This window comes from Tachysurus vachellii, chromosome 22, assembly GCF_030014155.1.
Source record: "Tachysurus vachellii isolate PV-2020 chromosome 22, HZAU_Pvac_v1, whole genome shotgun sequence".
Taxonomy (NCBI): domain Eukaryota; kingdom Metazoa; phylum Chordata; class Actinopteri; order Siluriformes; family Bagridae; genus Tachysurus; species Tachysurus vachellii.
In genome coordinates, this window is record NC_083481.1 from 2984176 (window position 1) to 3006689 (window position 22514).

The following is a 22514-nucleotide window of genomic DNA, read 5'->3' on the forward strand; positions in this document are numbered from 1 at the left end:
GCTGGCCGGCTCTGCTTTGCTGTCATCAAATGGCATCTGCTCTCCTTCTGCTGCCAGACCAGCCTGGCCCTGGGCTACAGGAGAGAAAATCCACAGTTTGGCACCAAGAAGCCCTTGATGCTACAACACTGATGTCTCAAGCTGCTTTTTTTTTCTCTCTCCTCTCTTTTTTCTCTCTCTCCTCCTTTTCTTTCTCTGGATGCAATAGAGGTTTCAGATGGCTTTGCTCATTAAAAGCTACTCTCTGGGGTCATTTGTGTGTGTTAACAGATTGTGTGTGATGTCTATATGACCGCTTTGCTCACCCCGTGTGGTTGATAAACAGCTCTGAAGAAGAAATATCGCTACTGATGGTGATGGTTATGTTACAATAATCAAAAAAACCAAGCAAGGTTGAAATATTTGTTGACAGTCAACATAGCACAACTACAGTATGTCGTATTTACATAACTGACCACAGAGCAACAACCATGATAAACAAAGAGACCGCGCTTGCTTCCGTATTTAACTTGAAACAAACACGTCCTTTAGAGAAAAGTGACTAACCAATCAGGATCGAGATCATTTTTATTTTTCTACTTGTCAGCTAATTGCTCTCTGATAGCTGGACGTCATGCTAACAATCCGACTGTCCTGTATCACGGTTCCTGTCCTCCTGATTAAGAAAAAGAAACGGAATTCAGTACGTATCTCGATTCACGCACTTCATATCATTTATATTCTCTAATTAATACGGAGGTTAGTTATTTGTTATTGTTTACGGTCCAGACGTCAGCTTTGAAAGCAATCCTGTTCTTATTAACAAATAAAAAAAATCCGATCTCCTGGTTAATTGTAAATCTATAGTAGCTATAGTAGCTATAGTTCATACGTCTGGCCCCGCCCCTTTTCCCTCCCTCAGCCTACGTTCCTTTAAAGCTACAGAAGATATGATCATATATTCATATATTAAATCACAAGCCTTTCGTGAGCATTTACACCTTTTATCATTAGTCACGTGTAAAAATTTACTCGCGTCTTCAATAGTTACGGGACGATCTTTACTAAAACGCAAGAACGCATCGGTCTTCTCGATTTAACTTTCCACATTACGCTGGTATTTTATTTCTCATAACTCCACGTCCTGCCTGAGATGAATCATCAGCGTGTGAGCGCTCGAGGATACACAATCACAATCACACGTCCCGACACACACCATTCGTCAGGTTCCATTTGGCGCCATTAAAGCCACCGCTTGAGCCTTTTCATGTGCTTTCACAGCAATCGCATTTGGATACATAAGGACAGATGTCCTCCAGTGCTGGAAGCTAATACCATTTTGTTAACAACGGCAAGTGGGCGTGACATTTGCCTCCGCCGAACGTAGCCAAGGGTGACTCAGCGTCCTACAGGGAGTACTCATGCAACCTCCTTTTCCAGGTTCATCGACGCTCTGGGATCCAGGGGCTCGGCTAATTCACTACAGCAGTTGTTTAAGTGCCGGTTTTTGTCCGAGCAGCCCGTCATGCAGAGAGCCGTCACGCAGAGAGACGCCTGATGTGATCCTCTATGATGTGCCACACAAAAACAGAACACAGCTTGGTGTAAATTACAGAATTTTTATTCCTGTTTAGAAAAGTAGTGAGGTAGGAGAACTAGCTCCATCAGGATGATGAGATTTGTCACCAGGACGTCCGCGTATACGTCTGTTTATTACGGAGGTGAGGTGTAAAGTATGGAAGTATAGAGGACGAACGGATTTGTCTTGTCATTTCGGTGAATCACTGATTTTCTATATGGAGTTTAAATTGTTTATTTATTTTCGATTAGACACCAATGAGGCTTAGTGGTTAGCACGTTCACCTCACACCTCCAGGGTTGGGGGTTCGATTCCCGCCTCCACCTTGTGTGTGTGGAGTTTGCATGTTCTCCCCGTGCCTCGGGGGTTTCCTCTGGGTACTCCGGTTTCCTCCCCCGGTCCAAAGACATGCATGGTAGGTTGATTGGCATCTCTGGAAAATTGTTCATAGTGTGTGAGTGTGTGAGTGAATGAGAGTGTGTGTGTGTGCCCTGTGATGGGTTGGCACTCCGTCCAGGGTGTATCCTGCCTTGATGCCCGATGACGCCTGAGATAGGCACAGGCTCCCCGTGACCCGAGGTAGTTCGGATAAGCGGTAGAAGATGAGGTGAGTGAGTGAGTGAGTAGACACCAATGAAATAAACACTGTACAAAACTCAAACGTTGCTTTATATTAATGACACATAAGACTAGCTATACGAATAGTACTGAAGTATTGTAAACTGTAGCTAGATGCAGTGGAGGCTGCAGTGGCTGAGCTGCATTACTAACAGATTTAACATACACTGCTTTCCGGAAGCGTTCGATCACCTTTTTTTGTCTTTATGAGTATATGCGGATTATCTGCATATTATCTGCCGCCCCACACGAGACGTGTTCCTCGCTTCTTGCTCTCTTTTTTTTGTTGCTTTTTGTGACCGTCATGCGTTCCTACACCCATACATTAAGCAAAATTATGCCTGCCAGTTAACAAAATTTTAGTGCTGATCGATGTGATTAAAATAAAATTGACATCAATAAAAAAATCATAAGATTTGACAACATGCCATGTATCTGCATCATGTCGAGATTATAATTCAGCACAATAAGGCATTATTTATTCATGGCGCATGCTGCAGTGAGGAATGTTTCAAAGCTCAAGCTGATTAAAACTTCCTTGAGGTCTACAAGGCCCAAGAGCATCTCAGTGGACTTGTCATCATATATATATATATATACTGTATGTGTGTGTGTATATGTGTGTGTGTGTGTGTGTGTGTGTGTGTGTGTGTGTGTGTACTTACAGTATAGGAAAAATATCTCATAGCAAACTAACAAACAAATACTTTAAGACAGAAAATAATTGATTCAATTTTTTATTTTATTTTATATAATAATTACTAGTCTTTAATAAGGACATTGACCAAAGGCTTGGTTTTCTATGTTCTTCTTCAGTAAGTGCTGTAACCTGGTTATTCATCATAGGGTAACACACACACACAGACACAGACACACACACACACAAACACGTAGCAGCACTTTACTATAGCCTGTAGGTATATACATTTTTGATTGTTTTCATCAAGGGTGCCAATATTTCTGAAATCGAGCGAACATTTGATATTAAACTCAACTATAACTTCAATTTCGATTGAGATAGAAAAGGCCTCAGATACTGTGTACCATGTTTTCTATGAAATGACTATAATTTACTTCCCGTGGATGTTGGACGGACCGAAGTGATTCGTCCTGAAGAAAAGACGTGCATGGAATTTGATGTATTTGTCACGGACTCGTCTGTCTCTCGTCTCTAGAGAAGATATTAGAGAAACTAACAAATGTAGGAAGGAAAGCACCTCCTGGCCAGTCCAAGAGTTTCCACTGCCTTCGAGTGATATATATGAAGTAGCGCAGAAAAAGCAACATAATCTATGATCCAGTTTACTTCCGTTCATATGTGAAAATTACGTGTCGCGACACGTGAAAATGCAGATACGTAAACTCGGGAAAACACGTGTGAATAATGGAGGAGGACAAAAAAACATGTCCTGTGTGTGAAAAAATGAAACCCTATGAAAATAAAAGAATCACATAGGGTAAAAAGTCAGTTGTGAAAAAACAAAAGAAAATCCAGTTAAAATATATGAATCATGATTAAAAAAAATAAATAAATAAAAAAATTAAATTAAATTAATTCCATGAAAATAAATCACAATTTTTTTTTTTTTTTATCAAAATAATGAAAAATTCACTCATGGAAATAACGTAAATACGTAAATGAATCACTCTCTCTCACTCACTCACTCACTCACTCATCTTCTACCGCTTATCCGAACTACCTCAGGTCACGGGGAGCCTGTGCCTATCTCAGGCGTCATCGGGCATCAAGGCAGGATACACCCTGGACGGAGTGCCAACCCATCACAGGGCACACACACACACTCGCATTCACTCACACAATCACACACTACGGACAATTTTCCAGAGATGCCAATCAACCTACCATGCATGTCTTTGGACCGGGGGAGGAAACCGGAGTACCCGGAGGAAACCCCCGAGGCACGGGGAGAACATGCAAACTCTACACACACAAGGCGGAGGCGGGAATCGAACCCCCAACCCTGGAGGTGTGAGGAGAACGTGCTAACCACTAAGCCACCGTGACCCCCCAATAAATGAATCATGTGGAGGAAAAAATACAAGGGGAAAAAAAAAGCTGAAGTAAAACATGCAAAAACTGCACGGTGAAAAATAATGTGGTTACAATGAAGTGAAGTCAGTATGGGTTTAGTGTAAGGCTCTGACCACATGATGAATTCAGTAATTATGCGAGCATTTGAATACGACAATTTAAATTCATTTTTAAAGCCAATTTTTAGTCTGGATTCTTGCTCTTGGCAAACGAGCCGAGTAAACCGAGTAAACCGAGCAGCGGGACGGAGTCTCGGCCTCCAGCTCTTTCAACAAGCAAAGCTGGCAAGGAGAAGAGAGTTAACTGGCCTAAGGCCTATCAGGAAGCACTGCCTGCTTTCGCCTGTACCGAGGCGTGACGTGGACGATCCTCGCTTTAAAAAACGAGCAGTGTGGGAATTTCAGAAGCGATTCTGAGGTTTTCTGGGTAAGTAAGTAAATAATTAAATAAATAAATATTCAACAAACAAAAATCTCAGGCGTCATCAGGCATCAAGGCAGGATACACCCTGGACGGAGTGCCAACCCATCACAGGGCACACACACAATCTCATTCACTCACGCAATCACACACTACGGACAATTTTCCAGAGATGCCAATCAACCTACCATGCATGTCTTTGGACCGGTGGAGGAAACCGGAGTACCCGGAGGAAACCCCCGAGGCACGGGGAGAACATGCAAACTCCACACACACAAGGTGGAGGCGGGAATCGAACCCCCAACCCTGGAGGTGTGAGGCGAACGTGCTAACCACTAAGCCACCGTGCCCTCCTTATTTATTTATTTGTTTGTTTGTTTGCTTGTTTATTTTTACAGTATCAGATTAAATTCTTTTTTTTCCCTCTGACACCCTGCTACTCGTCCCAGGTATCACATCAGTGTCGTCTCAAATATTTATTCATTCTAAACTTTTCATTTAAACGAAAAGTAAAAAAAAATAATCTTGAAAAGAAAAGATCTTTCTATTTTTGCATCTCTCTCGCTATCTGCAGCCATGCGGAGCTGAGAAACGGGAGCAGTCGGGGGTCCAGACAGATTAATGAGTACGAGAGTCACCTTCTCCCGGCCTCTCTGCCCTTCCTTCACTTACAACATGAAGATTAAAAGACTGTTTCACTCTCTGGCCGTACGCAGGATAATGAATCAGACTCAGTCCTAACGCCGCTCTTGTTTACTCAGTATTAGAATATCACAAAGCCAGCTGTGGCCCAATGTCTGGAAAGTCTCCAGCTGTCAGAGTGACTCATGGTTTCTATCAGGAACGGCTTCTGAGTCTAATCTAACATCACATGATGTGTGTAATAAACCGTACGCTATATCCAGCATCTACTCTCAGTGCTCAGCTCAAACTTATCCTTACTATGGACTTGTTTAGAAGACGCTCTGAATGAATAGATTATTATATAACCTGTTCATATGGTGGAACTTTTCTAAATCCCGGGGTATTAACGTTCTAAACCCCGTTTCTTGTCTACCCCTGGGGTAGAGGAACGCTTCGCACGTGGCATTTAGGAACAAGGTTATAAAACACAGCTTTTTTCCCGGGGTTACGGATCTCTGCGCCGAAGCTAATAACTGTCGTGTTCACACAACATCGCGGTGCCAAATGTGTACAGCGTGAAACCATGGTGGTGTTAGAACGTTACGGCTTGTCGCTTAGCAACAGACACCCAATCAGGAACTGAGCAGCATGTGAAATCCTGGAGGGAGCAACACGAAACAAAAAAACGTCTCGCTAGATTAATAAAGTCAGGCAGCAAAATGCTGAACATCACAGAAGTTTGCGCTGTAGCGAGGGAGAAATACGTCACACTGAATAATTGAAGTGAAATCTGGATATTAATGAACAAATGGCTCGTCGAATCACGACAAACTTAATAAGAGGAAAAAGATGAGAAAGATAACAAAACTGCTCAGGTGCAGAAGCACAGAGCTGAACTTTTTATCCTCACTGATGTGAAAGCCATTATTTAAAGTGACCGTGCCCTGGATTTGTCCAATCAGGGTCGTTCATGTTGGATACATATACAGTATATGCAAATTAGAAGATTCCGGATTTAGAAATATACAGTGTGGAAACTCAGATTATGATGAGCCAGGATTCAGCCCCGGGGGAAATAGGTGCAGTGTGAAACCTCTAACTATATAAACCCAGGATTCCCTTTACATGGGGTGCACTAGGACCCAGGGGATAAGATTAATGGAAGGAGTCTCCAGTGTGAATGCTTTGCAAAATATCCAGAGGTTTTCTGTGACTGTAGAGAAGAACGGGGTGCATGGTGGCTTGGTGGGTAGCACGTTCGCCTCACACCTCCAGGGTTGGGGGTTCGATTCCCACCTCCGCCTTGTGTGTGTGGAGTTTGCATGTTCTCCCCGTGCCTCAGGGGTTTCCTCCGGGTACTCCAGTTTCCTCCCTCGGTCCAAAGACATGCATGGTAGGTTGATTGGCATCTCTGTAAAATTGTGCATAGTGTGTGATTGCATGAGTGAATGAGAGAGTGTGTGTGTGCCCTGTGATGGGTTGGCACTCCGTCCAGGGTGTATCCTGCCTTGATGCCCGATGACACCCGAGATAGGCACAGGCTCCCCGTGACCCGAGGTAGTTTGGATAAGAGGTAGAAGATGAGTGAGAGTGAGTGTAGAGAGGAAAAACAGTTTACTGTGTAATAAAGCTCAAGATATGCCATTATTTTAAAATATCAAATATCACGTTTCTTATGACTTTTGTTCAAGATATAAATATGTTTTAATATATCTGAATATATTATTAATTATTAGATTAATGTTTTATAATAAAAGTTGAAAGTTTTGCTTTTATTCCACCTTTATAACTGATGTATAGATAATAATAATAATAATAATAAGAAGAAGAAGAAGAAGAAGAAGAAGAAGAAGAAATCTACACCAAGCTAGTCTCGCCAGTTTCACAGTACTAGCTAAGACTATATAAATATGTTGCATGTTTACCAGGTAAATTAGTAAATAAACAACAGGTTTAGTTTCTTTAACTAGTTTCTTTGTTGTCTGGTGAGTCTTCTGGTGCCTGTCAGTGTGAAATAAACGTCATTTCTCTTTTTCCTTCTTCATGCAACTTTTCCAGGATCGATCTTCAGACTGTAGCAGTAGGTGAGCTGTGTGTTAAAGACCTACAGCTCTGCCGATTACTTTCTGCTTCATGTCGTTCATCTCCCCTGCTTCACCCTTTTCCCAGCGATGTGATGTGTTTGATTAAACGTGGATTATGTGTGTGTGGGGGTGTGGGTGTGGGTGTGGGTGTGTGTGGGTGTTGTAGAAAAAAAATGAATCCAGTGATGACCTTCTAAGGATCTTCTCTATCTGACTCCATCTCCACACTGACCTGACCAGCTCAGTCGAGCAGGAATTATACAGACTGGACAAATGCAAATAAAAGGTTTATTACAATCAGCACTGGTTATGAGAATCCCAACAACCTTGAGAATCCTAGCCTTAAAAACATTGTCCTTTTATTCTTTTTATAATTATTTTATTATCTTTACATAATGACTTAAACCAAAACCCTTCAGCTGAAACTCCTCACCTGATTTGTTTTTCTCTTTAGAAATTTGGAACTTTTCTGGTGTTTCTGGATCTAATTATGTGGGTTTTTCTGGCTAATTCTGATTTGATAGTCACCATGGGTACGTTTCTCAGAGCCACCGTTCTTCCTTTTAAATGGTCTCATTGTGCAATGTGAGTGTGAACTTCCTCAAATGTACCAGCACTTCTACGAGCGCTCTGGACAGCCATGACTACACTACAATTGATGCAGCATTTCAAGCTTCATCTACTTCTGAAAAGGTTTGACAGACTAAAGCTGCTAAAACTCGTACAAAGCTAATAAACGCACCTACACATAAAACACGTCCCAATAAACAGAGGTGGCGTCTGATAATACTCATGTTGTCTTCTCATCTTTGCCACACAAACACAAACAAAAAATGCAAGATCTAATAAATAAAATACTCCCCTAGTGTGTGTGTGTGTGTGTGTGTTTGTGTGAGGCAGCTAACGATGCCTATTTTTAGACACATTAGCAAAGCCTCAGGTGGCGTTTTCACTCTGTGTGATAGCACAAGAGCTGACCCAGGTCTCAATACCGTGAAAGTGTAGTAGCTGGAAAATGAATATGTCTCGGTCAGAGACGGACGCTCGTTGTCCCTGGAGTGTTCCCTCAAGGCAATATTCCCGCCTGTCAGACACTAATCCCGGCCACTAAACTAAGACAAACGAGGCATGCGAACGCAGAAACGGCTTAATATTACGCCCCGGTTATGGATGACGGCGTGAGAAGGTTATTTGTCATTTCTGTCGCCATTATTGCTACATGCGGAGGACGTGAATAAACACGTGAAATATTCATCTGTCTCTGCGGGATAAGGGACAGAGTCTGTTGTGGTGTGTAATTTTCCCCTTCTGCCTATAATGGGCAAGTTATTTTGGTTCTGTTTTGTCATGTGTCCAATATAAAACATGTAGAAAGATTAAAGTGTCACGGCGCCATGGGGTCACAGCTGCCCCTGTTCCAGTAGTTGTCATGGGTACGGCGCATGACTACATTTCCCATCAGGCACTACGCTTCAACGGATCACACGGATGTTGGCTGCACCGGCGTCACGTTCCGGTTGACGAGCACGTGCGTTTAAGTCGCATCCTGCACATCACTCGTTATGTAGCGTAGCATGTCGGTCTTTCTACCTCTAGATCCTAGGTTGTTGTTCGAACCCCGATGCTATATGTTTATGGATATTTTATGTTGATGTCGGATGAGAACATTTTAGCATAACGCTATGCTATGAGAAGGTGATTTTCTGGGTAGGAATAAACACACCAAGAACTAATTTGATTTTTATAGGTTGGATAAAGCTTGCTGTGTGGCAAACTAACTGAAAACCCGGCCATTAAATATGGGGGATGTGGTAGCCTAGTGGTTAACGTGTTGGGCTACCAATCGGAAGGTTGTGAGTTCGATTCCTACGTCCACTAAGCTGCCACTACTGGGCCCCTGAGCAAGGCCCTTAACCCTCAATTGTTCAGTTGTATAAAAATGTAAGTCGCTCTGTATGAGGGCGTCTGATAAAATTCTGTAAATGTAAATATCTGAAACTCTGCGACAGATTTGGTGCTCTGTCATTGCTGTCACATTTCTGCAACAGACATGAAGGTGAAATATTTATCTGTAAAGCCGGACATGACTCATGGTGTCGTGTCAAGTTCTTCCTCAAGTGTTATTTTTCTTTATATTATTACAGGTCCAGCGTTAAACGTTGGTTTCATCCCTTCCCCCTCTGTTCGTCCTGAGCGTCACAATGACTTGAGGCAGGGACGTCTCTCACTCCAACAACAAGCTCTCTGTGTACAAACAGTCTGCCTCGTGTATCGTTATTAAACAACGACTTCAGTGTTTAAAGCAAAACACAACTCTGATGTTAAGCTAATCTAACCATCCTAACAAAGATTACAACTTGTTAAAGTGTCATGCGGTTAGTTTACTTGATGTAATCCGGTTTCGCTGCTGTAACTGGCCGTGCTTTAGAAAAGGTTTTCTGACTTTCACGCTGGATTTGTCAGGACAGGTGGAAAGTGAATGGAGGCTATTTACTAAAAACAGAGCTCGCGTCATTAGCATCAGGAGATTTCATTGTTTCTGGGAACAGCTTGAGTAAATAATAAACAATAGCGAAGAAAGTAAATGGAAAAATATAACAACCTACAAAAAAAACCCAACAACAACAATCTAATAGGATTAATAGATTAAAATATTTTTACCTGGTAAATCTTCTATAAATCTTATGAGTCAAACTTAACTAGTTAGAATCTGGAGACATAAACTTTTTTTTTTAATTTATAGCATTTTGGCAGATGCCCTTATCCAGAACAACTTACATTTGTATCTCATGTTATACAACTGAGCAGCTGAGGGTTTAGGGCCTTGCTCAGGGGCCCGGCAGTGGCAGTTTCATGGACCTGGGATTCAAAATTGGAGTAGTGATCTTCCGATCTTCAGATTACTAGTCCAACACCTTAGCCACTAAGCTACCACTAAGGGCTGGCTCCGGGGACTCCTTGAAAAAATGATTACACACATTTATTAGACCTTTTAATGAGACACAAACAAGCACATTAATAGAAACCAACCAGGGATTTGCAGCTGACAGGAAAATAATCAAGACCTTCTGACCAATCAGGATGCAGAATTCAGCAAGCACTGTGGTGTAAATCAGAACCATCACATATTAGACGGCAGCCATAAAGCAGCAAGCGTGGAGGCGGCTGAAAGCTCAGGTCTCCCGCTGACAGCAGCAGTGTACAGATTTTACGACCTATAAATGGCCTCAACGAGATATGATTTAGTGAAACACATCGGTGTTGACAGTTTAACGAGCAGCTCCGGCGCGCCGTGTACAGCTCTGTTTGCACTTGGGTGTGACTATTAACACACATTCTCCCTGACGTCCTGACGGCCCAGCACAGCTGATCTGGAAACAGTTCTCTGAGCCTCTGGTGTGTGGTGTGTAATAGAAACTGATCCCAGATTCAAATAAAGAGACGAGGTGGCTTTAGGATGAATCATTATAGACTTTTAGATGACTCATGCCCTCTACACTGATTCACAGTTCAGTCCTTGTTTAAATATACTTGCTTGACTAGATTGTAGACAAACAGAGACATTTTTAAAAATGTGACTGGACCAAAAATCTAGAAATGCATTGTGATACCCTTACTTTTACTTCTATAAAAAATAAATCTATAAATAAATGAATTTATTCTGCAGGACATGATGTTGTTAAACTGAAATGTTAATGCTCCATGTGGAATTTAGGATCACTCTGGCTAAAATAATATACAATAATCATTAATGCTAACCGAATACACAATGATCAGCAATGCTAACATAAAACAATGATCATTAATGCTAACCTAATACACCATGATCAGCAATGCTAAAAATAAACAATGATCATTAATGCTAACCTAATACACCATGATCAGCAATGCTAACATAACAAACAAATATCATTAATGCTAACCTAATACACCACGATCAGCAATGATCATTAATGCTAACCTAATACACCACGATCAGCAATGCTAACATAAAACAATGATCATTAATGCTAACCTAATACACCATGATCAGCAATGCTAACATAACAAACAATGATCATTAATGCTAACCCTAATACACCACGATCAGCAATGATCATTAATGCTAACCTAATACACCATGATCACCAATGCTAACATAATAAACAATGATCATTAATGCTAACCTAATACACCACGATCAGCAATGCTAACATAATAAACAATGATCATTAATGCTAACCTAATACACCACGATCAGCAATGCTAACATAACAAACAATGATCATTAATGCTAATGCTAAAAACAGAACCCACGCTGCTAGTTTTAAACCTTTAAAAATATTTTTTAGCTTTGCAGGTTACCAAGATGTTAGCGGTTTTGCCTGCTAGGTAAGACTAAGATTAATTCTCTAACCTTTAGAATTTGACAGTGATGTATTTTGAGTACCTTATATGCTGCTAACCAGTTAGTGCTATCTATCCTGTTTGATAAGCTGCTTGTTCAGTTTGTTAGCCAATTAAAAGCAAAATCAAGCAAATTCCTTGTGTCACATTTAAACAGGTATCTTTCTCACCTGTTTAAAAATTCTGTCCATCTTTTTGTCTTTCAAACAGCATCAGTATCGAAAATCTGACAGATGAAGTAACTTATCCAAGACAAACTCATTAGATTAACTAGCTAGAAAACAATTATTTAATTTTTATTATTTTTTTATTTTTACAGAATGCCACTAAATCTAGAAAATGTTTACTGAACTAATTACTGAATAAATAAGGCCTGATTTGAAAAATAATAATTCATCTTCTACCGCTTATCTGAACTACCTCAGGTCACGGGGAGCCTGTGCCTATCTCAGACGTCATTGGGCATCAAGGCAGGATACACCCTGGACAGAGTGCCAACCCATCGCAGGGCACACACACACACACACTCATTCACGCACGCAATCACACACTACGGACAATTTTCCAGAGATGCCAAAAATAATAATAAAATTCAATAAAATAAAATAAATTAAAATAAATAAATAAATAAATAAAAAAGGCTAGCCAAAGCCAGGTTTGAAGATGGTGTATTGACTGGTGTGCAGTTCTGGTACCAGTTTTTTCCAGTACTCATTTAACCCAGGCCTAGTGAGAGAGTCAAAAATAACAACAGACTGAATTGAAAGGAAGTTTTCAGTAAACATCATATCAGGAAGTTCGTATTTACGAGTTTTTAGTGAAAACTAAAAAACCTTGAAGAGAGGTGTGACTTGGGGAAGAATAAAATGTTATGACAAGATCTGACAAATATTATGTCAGATCATATTTACGAGTCGAACGCACAAGAACTTCACCACAAAGTGGTCAGAGTTTCTCCAGGCTCAGAGTTTACGAGTTGGGGGCATGTCTGTCATAGGGGGGCGTGTGAATTTTAGATTTTAACAGTATAATTATTCGAATGTTTACTCATTTTAAAATCTGATTTGAGTTATTCCAACTTATTAAATGTTTGGTTTATGATGGCAATTATTGAAATACAAGCAACCCGGGTAAGATTTACAATAAGCACTAAAATGAGAGAAAACGTTTGATTACAATGCAATGTGTAACAATCACGTTTATAGCGGCTTCATGAATTAATTAAAAACATTTAAAAAAGCTAAAGGCACCTGATGTGTTTGTTGTTCTTCATTTTCTCATACAGGTTAAAAAAGGTTGCTGTAGTTTTTTGTAGTTAATTAAGCTTCAGGTCCATCTCGCTTCAACGGAAGTGACTCGAACGCACCGGACGTCGTATTTACGACTACAGAACTCGTAAAACCACGAACCACTGCCTTCATGTTGCAGAGTGAACCAGTCACACGCATGTTTTAGCCAATCAAATTAGAGAATTCAACATGTATATAAATTCATCCAGATTTGCATGGTCCAGATTTGGTACATGTGCCTGCTCTAAAATCAGACTAACACGAGTTTTGGATTATTTTATGAATTATTTACCTCCATCGATGCACAGCTGTGATAAATAATAACTGAATTAAAAAAAAATAAACGTTATGCCTTTCAAATCAAAGTATCTCAATAACACAATCATCTCTGTGTACAGTTGCCACCTAAAAAGTCCAGAAATATCACCAGCTTGTGTATGTTTAATATCTTCACGCCTGACTCACCGCACGTCATAAAATCTTCCCGGCTAAACAAGCAAAAAGAACGCGCTCCTCTTCGCTGTATTTGTCCCCTAGCTCTGAGAAAAATCCTATGAGAGCATTAGATCATTAACGTTAGCAAGGAATCTGCAGATCGAGAAACGTTTAGTTATAAAGCTCTCAGAAGCTCTTTAACATTTCTATCAACTTTCAATCTTTTGCTGTCATCTCAATACAATTAACACCCCCCCCCCAAATATACAGTTCTATTTCAGCTCATATTTTACTCTCATGTGTCAGAAATCCCACCCAGTCCCGTAATCTGTAAGTCCTGTATATGAATAAAGAGTTATGTGATCCCATGACTATTCATCCCTGTCCTGATTTTCCCTCCACTTCAGTCATGATTGTGTAACACTTGTGATTTACCAGCGGTTTATTTCCCTCCTGGTCCATTTAAATTTCTGTGTTTGCTCTCGATCATAGATTTGTAAGATTTGATTCGATTAGAGGATGCTTTCTAAATTTCTTTACAACCAATACATTGATCAGATGCTCAAATATATGAAGTTGTTAAACGATTACTTAATACATTCGTTTTTATTAACTGATATAAAAGACTGAAATACGGACAAATTTCAATAATAAAAAAAGGATAGAAATGATTTTGTATATTTTCTTCAGTAAACGTGTGTATTTCTTGAAGGTACTTTTTATCCGTTTATCGTAACACTTAATGACACAAACGTTTGTGAAGTTACTCGATAAACTCGGATAGAGTTGGAGCTTTACTTTCGGACTGACGCTGGAGACTCCTTCCATAAACGTCAAACAAACATCTCCTTACAGAAAACATTGCAATTTCACAAATATTCAACAATACACTTAAAAGAAGTTCACTGTACAAGTCCCTGTAAATGAGCCGTTGCCATGGAAATGTTAAGGCATTCGAACGAATGGATGTTTTATCGACCCGTGTATAATTTATTGGACAATAAAATGCTCTACATCCTGGAATGAAAGCTGCAAACATTCTCCTGCTTTTTTTAATCCATCATCCATTCACAGACTAGCAACGATTTATGTCATCAGCACCATGTTTAACTAAATACACTTCTCCAAATCTGAGCACACACACACACACACACACACGCAGCATTAGACGAGTACACCTGTACAAACCAAACATGCTGTGGGTTTGTATTGAATGTCAATCAGAGCTGATAATAGTGGTGAGTCCTGGGCATTGTGCACATGGTAAAAAGGGGCCATTAGCTCACAGGACCGTGAACAGCAGCATTAACAAAACATGGAGAGTGAAGAGGACGCGCTGAGAGGCAATCTGCACCGCTGACCTGCAAATCCAATGATCACCATGTTAGCTTAACGTGACCTTATTTCCATGTCTGACTAAAATAAAAAAACACCTCACAGACCAAGTGAGCTAAATTGGCAGTGCACTATGGGTGGGAGGGGCTTACTCTTTCTCTCACCTGTCAGTCATTGAATGTATGTGTAAAGCCGTATTCGGACGGGATTAGTTTTACGTGGGGACGTGGGGGTAAAGTAATTATTACCAGAGCTTCTCAGTGATTTTAGTCCCGTTCAAATGTGCCATCTTGGTAATCATTATGGACAATGTCAGTAAAGATTACGGCGACTTTTACCTTCTGTAAAAAGGTCCGTAAAAATGACCTCAGGTAATACTAATCCCGTCCGAATAGACCCGCTGTAAATATGTACGGTAAAATTCCGTCATTTCCTGTTTAAAAGTAGTTTTTGGCGCGTTTTGCAAGCATGGAGGCTCCATGTTGTCTGCGCACGTGATAACAGGAAGCAACGTCATACGCACATGACGACAAGGAGGTTACTGTGGTGCGTAAAGCGAGTTACCCCTCCCACTTCTGCTAGCTTTACTGAGATGTCTTGTCCCGTGCGAATTGGCCAATTTATATTACAGACGTCCTGAGGTAAAATTGCATTACTCCACGTCCCCACGTAAAACTAATCCCGTCCGAATAGGGCTTAAGAGGGCCGAGTGCTTTTTTTTCCCCATACTGTAGGTTCCAGCAGTTCACTTCGGCTTCACGTGTCTCATTAGAAGCTTGGCTCTCACACTTGGTACAGTACCTGTGGTGTGACGGTGTTGGCAATTTGACCACAATTAAAGAAGAAAATGTACACAAACGTACCGAATCTGGCAACAAGATCAGAACCAAAACATGTCAACATCAGTCAGAGCTTTTCGAGCCACGTTTTATTTCTTTTCATATATCACGAGCTCCTGAGCCTCCAGAGCGGATCTAAAAAAAAAAAAAAAAAAAAAAAAAAAAAAAAAAAAAAAATATTTCAGAGGAAGCTATTAGAAATGTCAAGGAGAGAGGAAGTTTTTGATGAAGCCATTCAAGGCATTATTAGAGTCAGGAAGTTATTAGAGGATATTTATATCACATTCAAGAAAGGAGACTTTCATTTTCTCTCACTGTGAATATCTTACTGTTTAGAACGTTTTTCACTTGTAATAGTAAAGAAAATCAATCCTTAATCCATGATATCTAGAAATATCCCTGACTGTATTGTTTTTTTGTTTTTTTTTAAATCACACAATGAAGATTTCGATGACTGTCAACTGCTATCGGTGGGATTATGGCTATTAAATTCATTCATTCATTCATTCATTTTCTACCGCTTATCTGAACTACCTCTGGTTACGAGGAGCCTGTGCCTATCTCAGGCATCATCCTGCATCAAGGCAGGATACACCCTGGACGGAGTGCCAACCCATCACAGGGCACACACACACACACAATTTCATTCACTCACGCAATCACACACTACGGACAATTTTCCAGAGATGCCAATCAACCTACCATGCATGTCTTTGGACCGGGGGAAGAAACCGGAGTACCCGGAGGAAACCCCCGAGGCACGGGGAGAACATGCAAACTCCACACACACAAGGCGGAGGCGGGAATCGAACCCCCAACCCTGGAGGTGTGAGACGAACGTGCTAACCACTAAGCCACCGTGCCCCCGGATATTAAATTCAATCATGTAAAATCAATCATCGAGGTTGATCGAATCGTCGAATATAAATTTCAAGGTAATATGATTGACTGTGGTCCAAATTTACTTTTTGGGTAAAAGAATAAAAAGTTGTGTTAGGTTAGCGTTAAAAGGTGTCCAATGGGTTGTTGGGAAAAAAAAAAACCTTTTAGTGCAAATTAGATTCTGTCCTGAAAGGGGGTACAAACATTTGCACACAAGACAATGGATCTCTGGTAAATGTTTAAGAAAATAGACATTTTTAGGGAAATATTCCTCATTACTCCCCCGTCGCTCCAGAACCCAGACGGTGTCTGTTATTGCTTTTCTGATATTGGGCTGATTTGGCTCCAGAGGCGGTAACTTTCTTCAATATTGCATCCTTTTCTGACTCTCTCTCTGTTCTTACTGCAATATTTAAGATCTCTGTCTCTTCACAGGGTCGTGTTTTTCCAGACCCGATCTCAATAATCGACTCTGGAGCTCACCCTCAGAAGCCATGGTCTCTTTTTCTTTTTTTTTTCCTCCTTTCTTATTTGCCCATTTCATCTCTCAGAGGTAATTTCTCCCACTCTAATTTGACTCCAATAAGCAATAATGCCTCTTATTTGTCTCCGTTCAGTGAAACTCAACTGGGCAATTATCAGCAATCACCTTCTCGAGAGGCACTAACTCAGACGCCAAGGTGAATTATTATGAGTCACAGCAAAGCTAAGAGCAAACATTCGAGCCGAGAATGAGCCGTTTCAGCTCTCGCAATATTCAGCGAACGAGCCGGAATATAAACATAACTACAGCCGAGAGGAATCGGTTCAATATTCGACAGATTTTATTGGAAAGTTCACAGAAAAAAATGTCTTCACTCCCTCTTTCCGGATTTTACGGTTTTCCCGTCACAGATATGAACGCAAAATCAAGCAAACAAGTTTTTTTCGACATGGCCACAGATTTATTCCGTCGTATCGAGTGACATCATCACAATGACTATCATAGGAAGTTGTTACAGATGTTAATCCTGTGCTGGAAATTTCAGCAAAGTTGTTTTATATAAAACAAAACAAAGCAAAACAAAAAAAATACAAAAAGGCACAAAAAACACCAAAAACACAGTAAATTAGATCAAAAATTTGAAAAAAGCTGCAAAATCGAGCGTTTTTGGTCATAAAAAAATGACAAACAACTCCTGGAGCGACGGAACAGTTCAGGAGCTGAGGGCTGTACATGAGTAAGTGCACACTTTAGGTGTTATTTAAGGTAGAATTCGATTTTACTAAAAGATCACGTCACGATATTGTCGTTATATAATATATTAATTTCTACTGTGATTATCACTATATCGATATTTTATAGTTTTTCTAACCAGGTCTACTTGAGTGTCGTTGGATACTTAATGAATAATTTAACTTATTTGATTTTTATTTCGACCTTCGAAGTTATCATTCTCCCAAGCGGCTAACGGCTTTATGCTAATTAACAGAAATGGTGGATTTCGTTTGGATTTTATTTACATTTCACTTTAATACACGTAACAATCAAGAATTGTAGCAACTCATCACCTACGCTGCCAAGTCAAAACATTTTTGTTTTACGTTTTAATGCTTGTTTAAGAGAAGTTACTTTTCGACGTGTTAACATTATCTTTATGCTTTCGCTTGAGTAAGACCGAACTGCGTTTTTCCACAAGTCCTGCTTTTATTACTGAAATTTTTAGCTCTTTATTTCTGACTCTTCTTGTGAGTCGTGAGAAGTTTGGTGCGTAGGTCAGCACTATGAGAACCGGCTAGCTAGCTGTCGAAGCGGCATAGCATAGCATGTCAACATAGCAGTGTGAATATCCTTTTTTAAGCATGGTGTTATTGTAATCCTATTCGACCGGATTTACATCACGTTAACATGATGTGTGTGTATGGAGAAAGGTATTTATCTCTTACTGGGGACCTCATTAAACAGAAAAAGGAAAAGGAACCTGAATATCTGATTTACTTTGTACCTGACACTAAGCTTGTGTTCATGAGGAAAATATTTTTTTTTCAACTTAAGAAAAACAAAAGAATCAAGAAACAAACAAACAAACAAACAAAAACAACAAAATGAAGTGAAAGATGTGAAAGGTTTCATTTTAGTTCTTGAGGTCAGCAGAAGGTCCTTGTAAAGACAATAAGACAGTAAGTGTGTGTGTGTTTATACTGTGTGTGTGTGTGTGTGTGTGTGTGTGTGGCTTTAAAATGCAACATTGATGTGGTGTGTGAGTTAAAGTTAAAAAGAGAAAAAAAAAAAAAATTCAGAGATGGTGTCATATCCTGATGAGTGACTTGTTTGTTTGCTTGTTTGTTTGTTTGTTTGTTTGTTTGTTTGCAGTTTGACTTGAGTTTGACTTGACTTAAATTTTTCTCATATATATTGTATTCTATAGAATGGGCTTTCAAATGTTTCAAGCATAATAATAATAATAATAATAATAATAATAATAATAATAATAATAATAATAATAGTCACAGCCCTCTATTTAAATATTCAAATATTATGCAAATATTTGGTTTATTATTCAAATATACATGATACTATTTCACCTTTTTTCAGTTAGAATTTTATTATTATTATTTATTTTATTAAATAAAAACCCTAATTATTCCAGTATTTTCCAGCTACACAATAGAGAGAAGACAATATACTCCACATGAACATTATTTCTAGGTTTTTCAGTTGGGTTTGGATTCAACTTCAACAGAACAAACTTGAAGAGTAACAAATAAAAAGTAATAACTTGGATAATAACATTAACTGGTCATGATAACAACAACAGGTCTGTAACTAAACACAATAATTCCCTCTGGGAGAACCAGTCATCTCTACAACTGTGTGTGTGTGTGTGTGTGTGTGTGTGTGTGTGTGTGTGTGTGTGTGTGTGTGTGTGTGTGTGGTTTTAAAATGCAACATTGATGTGGTGTGTGAGAGCAAGAAAATAAACAAGTAGCAAAGTTTTTTTTTAAATAAAGCATTCGTTTTGCATCCTGATGCATCGTAAAGCATATTAACACCTCAACAGATGAATGAATTAGTCAATGATCTACAGATCAACACACCCACACACACACACACACACACACACACACTCTGTGACCTCTTCCAGCCTGGCACTCTGGAGCGTGACTAGCCTGAAAAATCAAAGCAACAAGTTCCTGTTTCCGAATCAGAGCTCGTATGTTTGTGGCACTGCAGTTTATACTTACAGGAGAGGACGAGGAGCGTTGTGTGTCCCTGATGCTGCTGCTGCTGCTGCTGCTGCTGAGGACGAGGACGAGGACGACACCAGGCCCTCCAGCTTCTTTGGCAACACTAATAAATCCACAACTGGGGGATATGTGTGTGCGTATGTGTGAGAGTGTTGGAGGTGGACACACACACACTCAGAGTCTGTCCCCTGTCTCCACAGGCTGCTCCTGCACTGCCTTCTCTTCTGCTGCTTTTCATACGAGGCCCTCCTTCCCTCCCCCCCACCACAGAGAGAGAGAGAGAGAGAGAGAGAGAGAGAGAGAGGAAAGCAAAAAAAAACCAGCAACAACTGAAAATATGAAAGAAAAAATACAGGAAGCAAATGTGTCTCTGTGAAGGATTTTATAATCAGACTCAGTCTCCACCTCCGCTTGCCTCCCCGCCCCTATTGTTATGGCAACGACCAATAGCGTGAGCCTGTGATCCTCTCACATGGGGCTAATGCAATATGGTTATGTATGTATATGTGAAGTGTGTGTGTGTGTGTATGTGTGCATGGTGGCTGTGGCTTCTCTAAATAGCAAACATGGCCACTGGAGCCTGTACTGACTGTTGTGGGCTCCACACACACACACACTCTCTCACACACACTCACACACACTCCTCAGACAGCAGTTATATAATAACATTTCTGCTGAATGCCCTATTCTTGATTTTCTCTAACAGGTTCTGATAGCAGTGCAGCTACCAACCCCAGGTTTATATTAATCATCTCGTTCTACTCCGATACGGTACGGTTGCTATAGTAACAGCTCATACACAGAGGGACTCCTATGGCGGGAAACAGATTTAGCAAGGCGTGTAATCACAGATACGGTGAAGGTTTCCGTAAGGAGATGTTTATTTAACGTTTAGGGAAGACGTCAGTGCTCGGAAAAGGTGGAATTGATGCTTGAAAGTTTTCTGATATGTGAAAGTTTGTAACATGACAAGCTGCAAGATTTTTTTTGTCTTTTGGTTCCGTAAGATAAAAAAAGAGGAAACAAGACTTGTTGAGGAAACAAATGTTTATAGCTCTCACATAACTGAGAACAGGAACTAAAAGAAAATCTGATGTAATCCTGAAATAAATAATTAGCATACGAGTCACACAAATGGGAACAAAGCGACCCGGCCTGCGATTGGCCGACGCAAAGTGGGTGTGGCTAAAACATTCAGATCATTCATCTATCCATCATCGTAAATTATTTTTATATTAATACCTTCTTCTTTCTGTTAAATAATCACTGTCTGAGTGTTAAGAGCATTTTTTTTCCTGTGATGCATTATAAGAGTTAGATAAGCTATAATGAAATAGTCCAAGTTATTTGAATATTTTTTTTCTGGAAAAGAATGGAATAAATAAATAAATAAATACCATTATGCCAATGTGATGCATTATAAGAGTTACATAAGCTATAATGAAATAGTGCAAATATTTTAAATAATTTATTCTGGAAAAGAATGGAATGGAATGAATGAATGAATGAATGAATGAATGAATGAATAAATAAATAAATAAATAAATAAATACATGTCATTATGCCAATGTGATGCATTATAAGAGTTACATAAGCTATACTGAAATCGTCCAAGTTATTTAAAGATTTTTTTCCGGAAAAGAATGGAATAAATAAATGAATAAATAAATAAATGAAGGGGCGCACGGTGGTTAGTGGTTAGCACGTTCGCCTCACACCTCCAGGGTTGTGGGTTCGATTCCTGCCTCCGCCTTGTGTGTGTGGAGTTTGCATGTTCTCCCCGTTCCTCGGGGGTTTCCTCCCGGTACTCTGGTTTCCTCCCCCGGTCCAAAGACATGCATGGTAGGTTGATTGGCATCTCTGGAAAATTGTCTGTAGTGTGTGAGTGTGTGAGTGAATGAGAGTGTGTGTGTGCCCTGCGATGGGTTGGCACTCCGTCCAGGGTGTATCCTGCCTTGATGCCCGATGACGCCTGAGATGACCCCGTGACCCGAGGTAGTTCAGATAAGCGGTAGAAGATGGATGAATGAATGAATGAATGAATAAATGCCATTAGGTATTTAAAAAGTATTAAAATTTTTAAATCAATTGATCAAATATTCTTGTGTTCTCTCTTATGTGAATTTTTTGATTTAGATTTTTTAGTTTTTGGAAAATATCAAAATTTGCTCAGTCCAATTTGTTACTGGCACTTAGTCAAGTGCAAAAGCTCAGTGCACATAAAAAAGTTAAAATAAAATCTAACATGAAAATGTAGTAAATGTTCTTTATTGACTGCATTCACTCTTTTGTACAAAAGAGCAGAGGTCAGAATTTCCCAGAGTTATGAGTTTCTTTAAGCTCCAAGTTTCCATGATAGCGGCGTTTCAGGTGGAGGTTAAATGGGTTTGTGTCAGTTAGGGGGGTGACACATAGAGGTATGTTATTTAAGGGCCCTATCAGTTGTTATTTGGGGTGTGTCAGTTGGGCGTGTATTATTTGGGGTGTGTCAGTTGGGCGTGTATTATTTGGGGTGTGTCAGATGGAGCCATGTCAGTTGGGGGATGTTATTTGGAGGCATGTCAGATGGTGGGTGTTCTTTGGGAATGTTTCGTTTGGGGGTGTTATTTGGGGGCGTGTCACTTATGGGTGTTTTATTTGGGGGCGTGTCAGGTGGGGTGTGTTATTTAGGTATGCGTCAGTTGTGGTATGTTATTAAGGTATGTGTTATTTGAGGATGTGTCAGTTGGGGGTGCGTTATTTAAGTATGTGTTAGTTGGGGTG

The 22514-nt window shown here is 40.0% G+C and overlaps 1 protein-coding gene across 2 annotated transcripts in view; it reads right to left on the reverse strand.

The window, feature by feature from the left end:
* Positions 1-20054, reverse strand: part of cdk18 (cyclin dependent kinase 18) — a 69898-nt gene extending 49844 nt beyond the window's left edge. Inside the window, exon 1 of one of the 2 annotated variants that reach the window (XM_060857795.1) lies at positions 19749-20054. The gene's annotated coding sequence lies outside the window, so the exon portion shown is untranslated. The remainder of the gene's footprint in view (positions 1-19748) is intronic. The other variant, XM_060857794.1, reaches the window with a different exon arrangement.
* Between the last annotated feature and the right edge of the window lie 2460 nt (positions 20055-22514).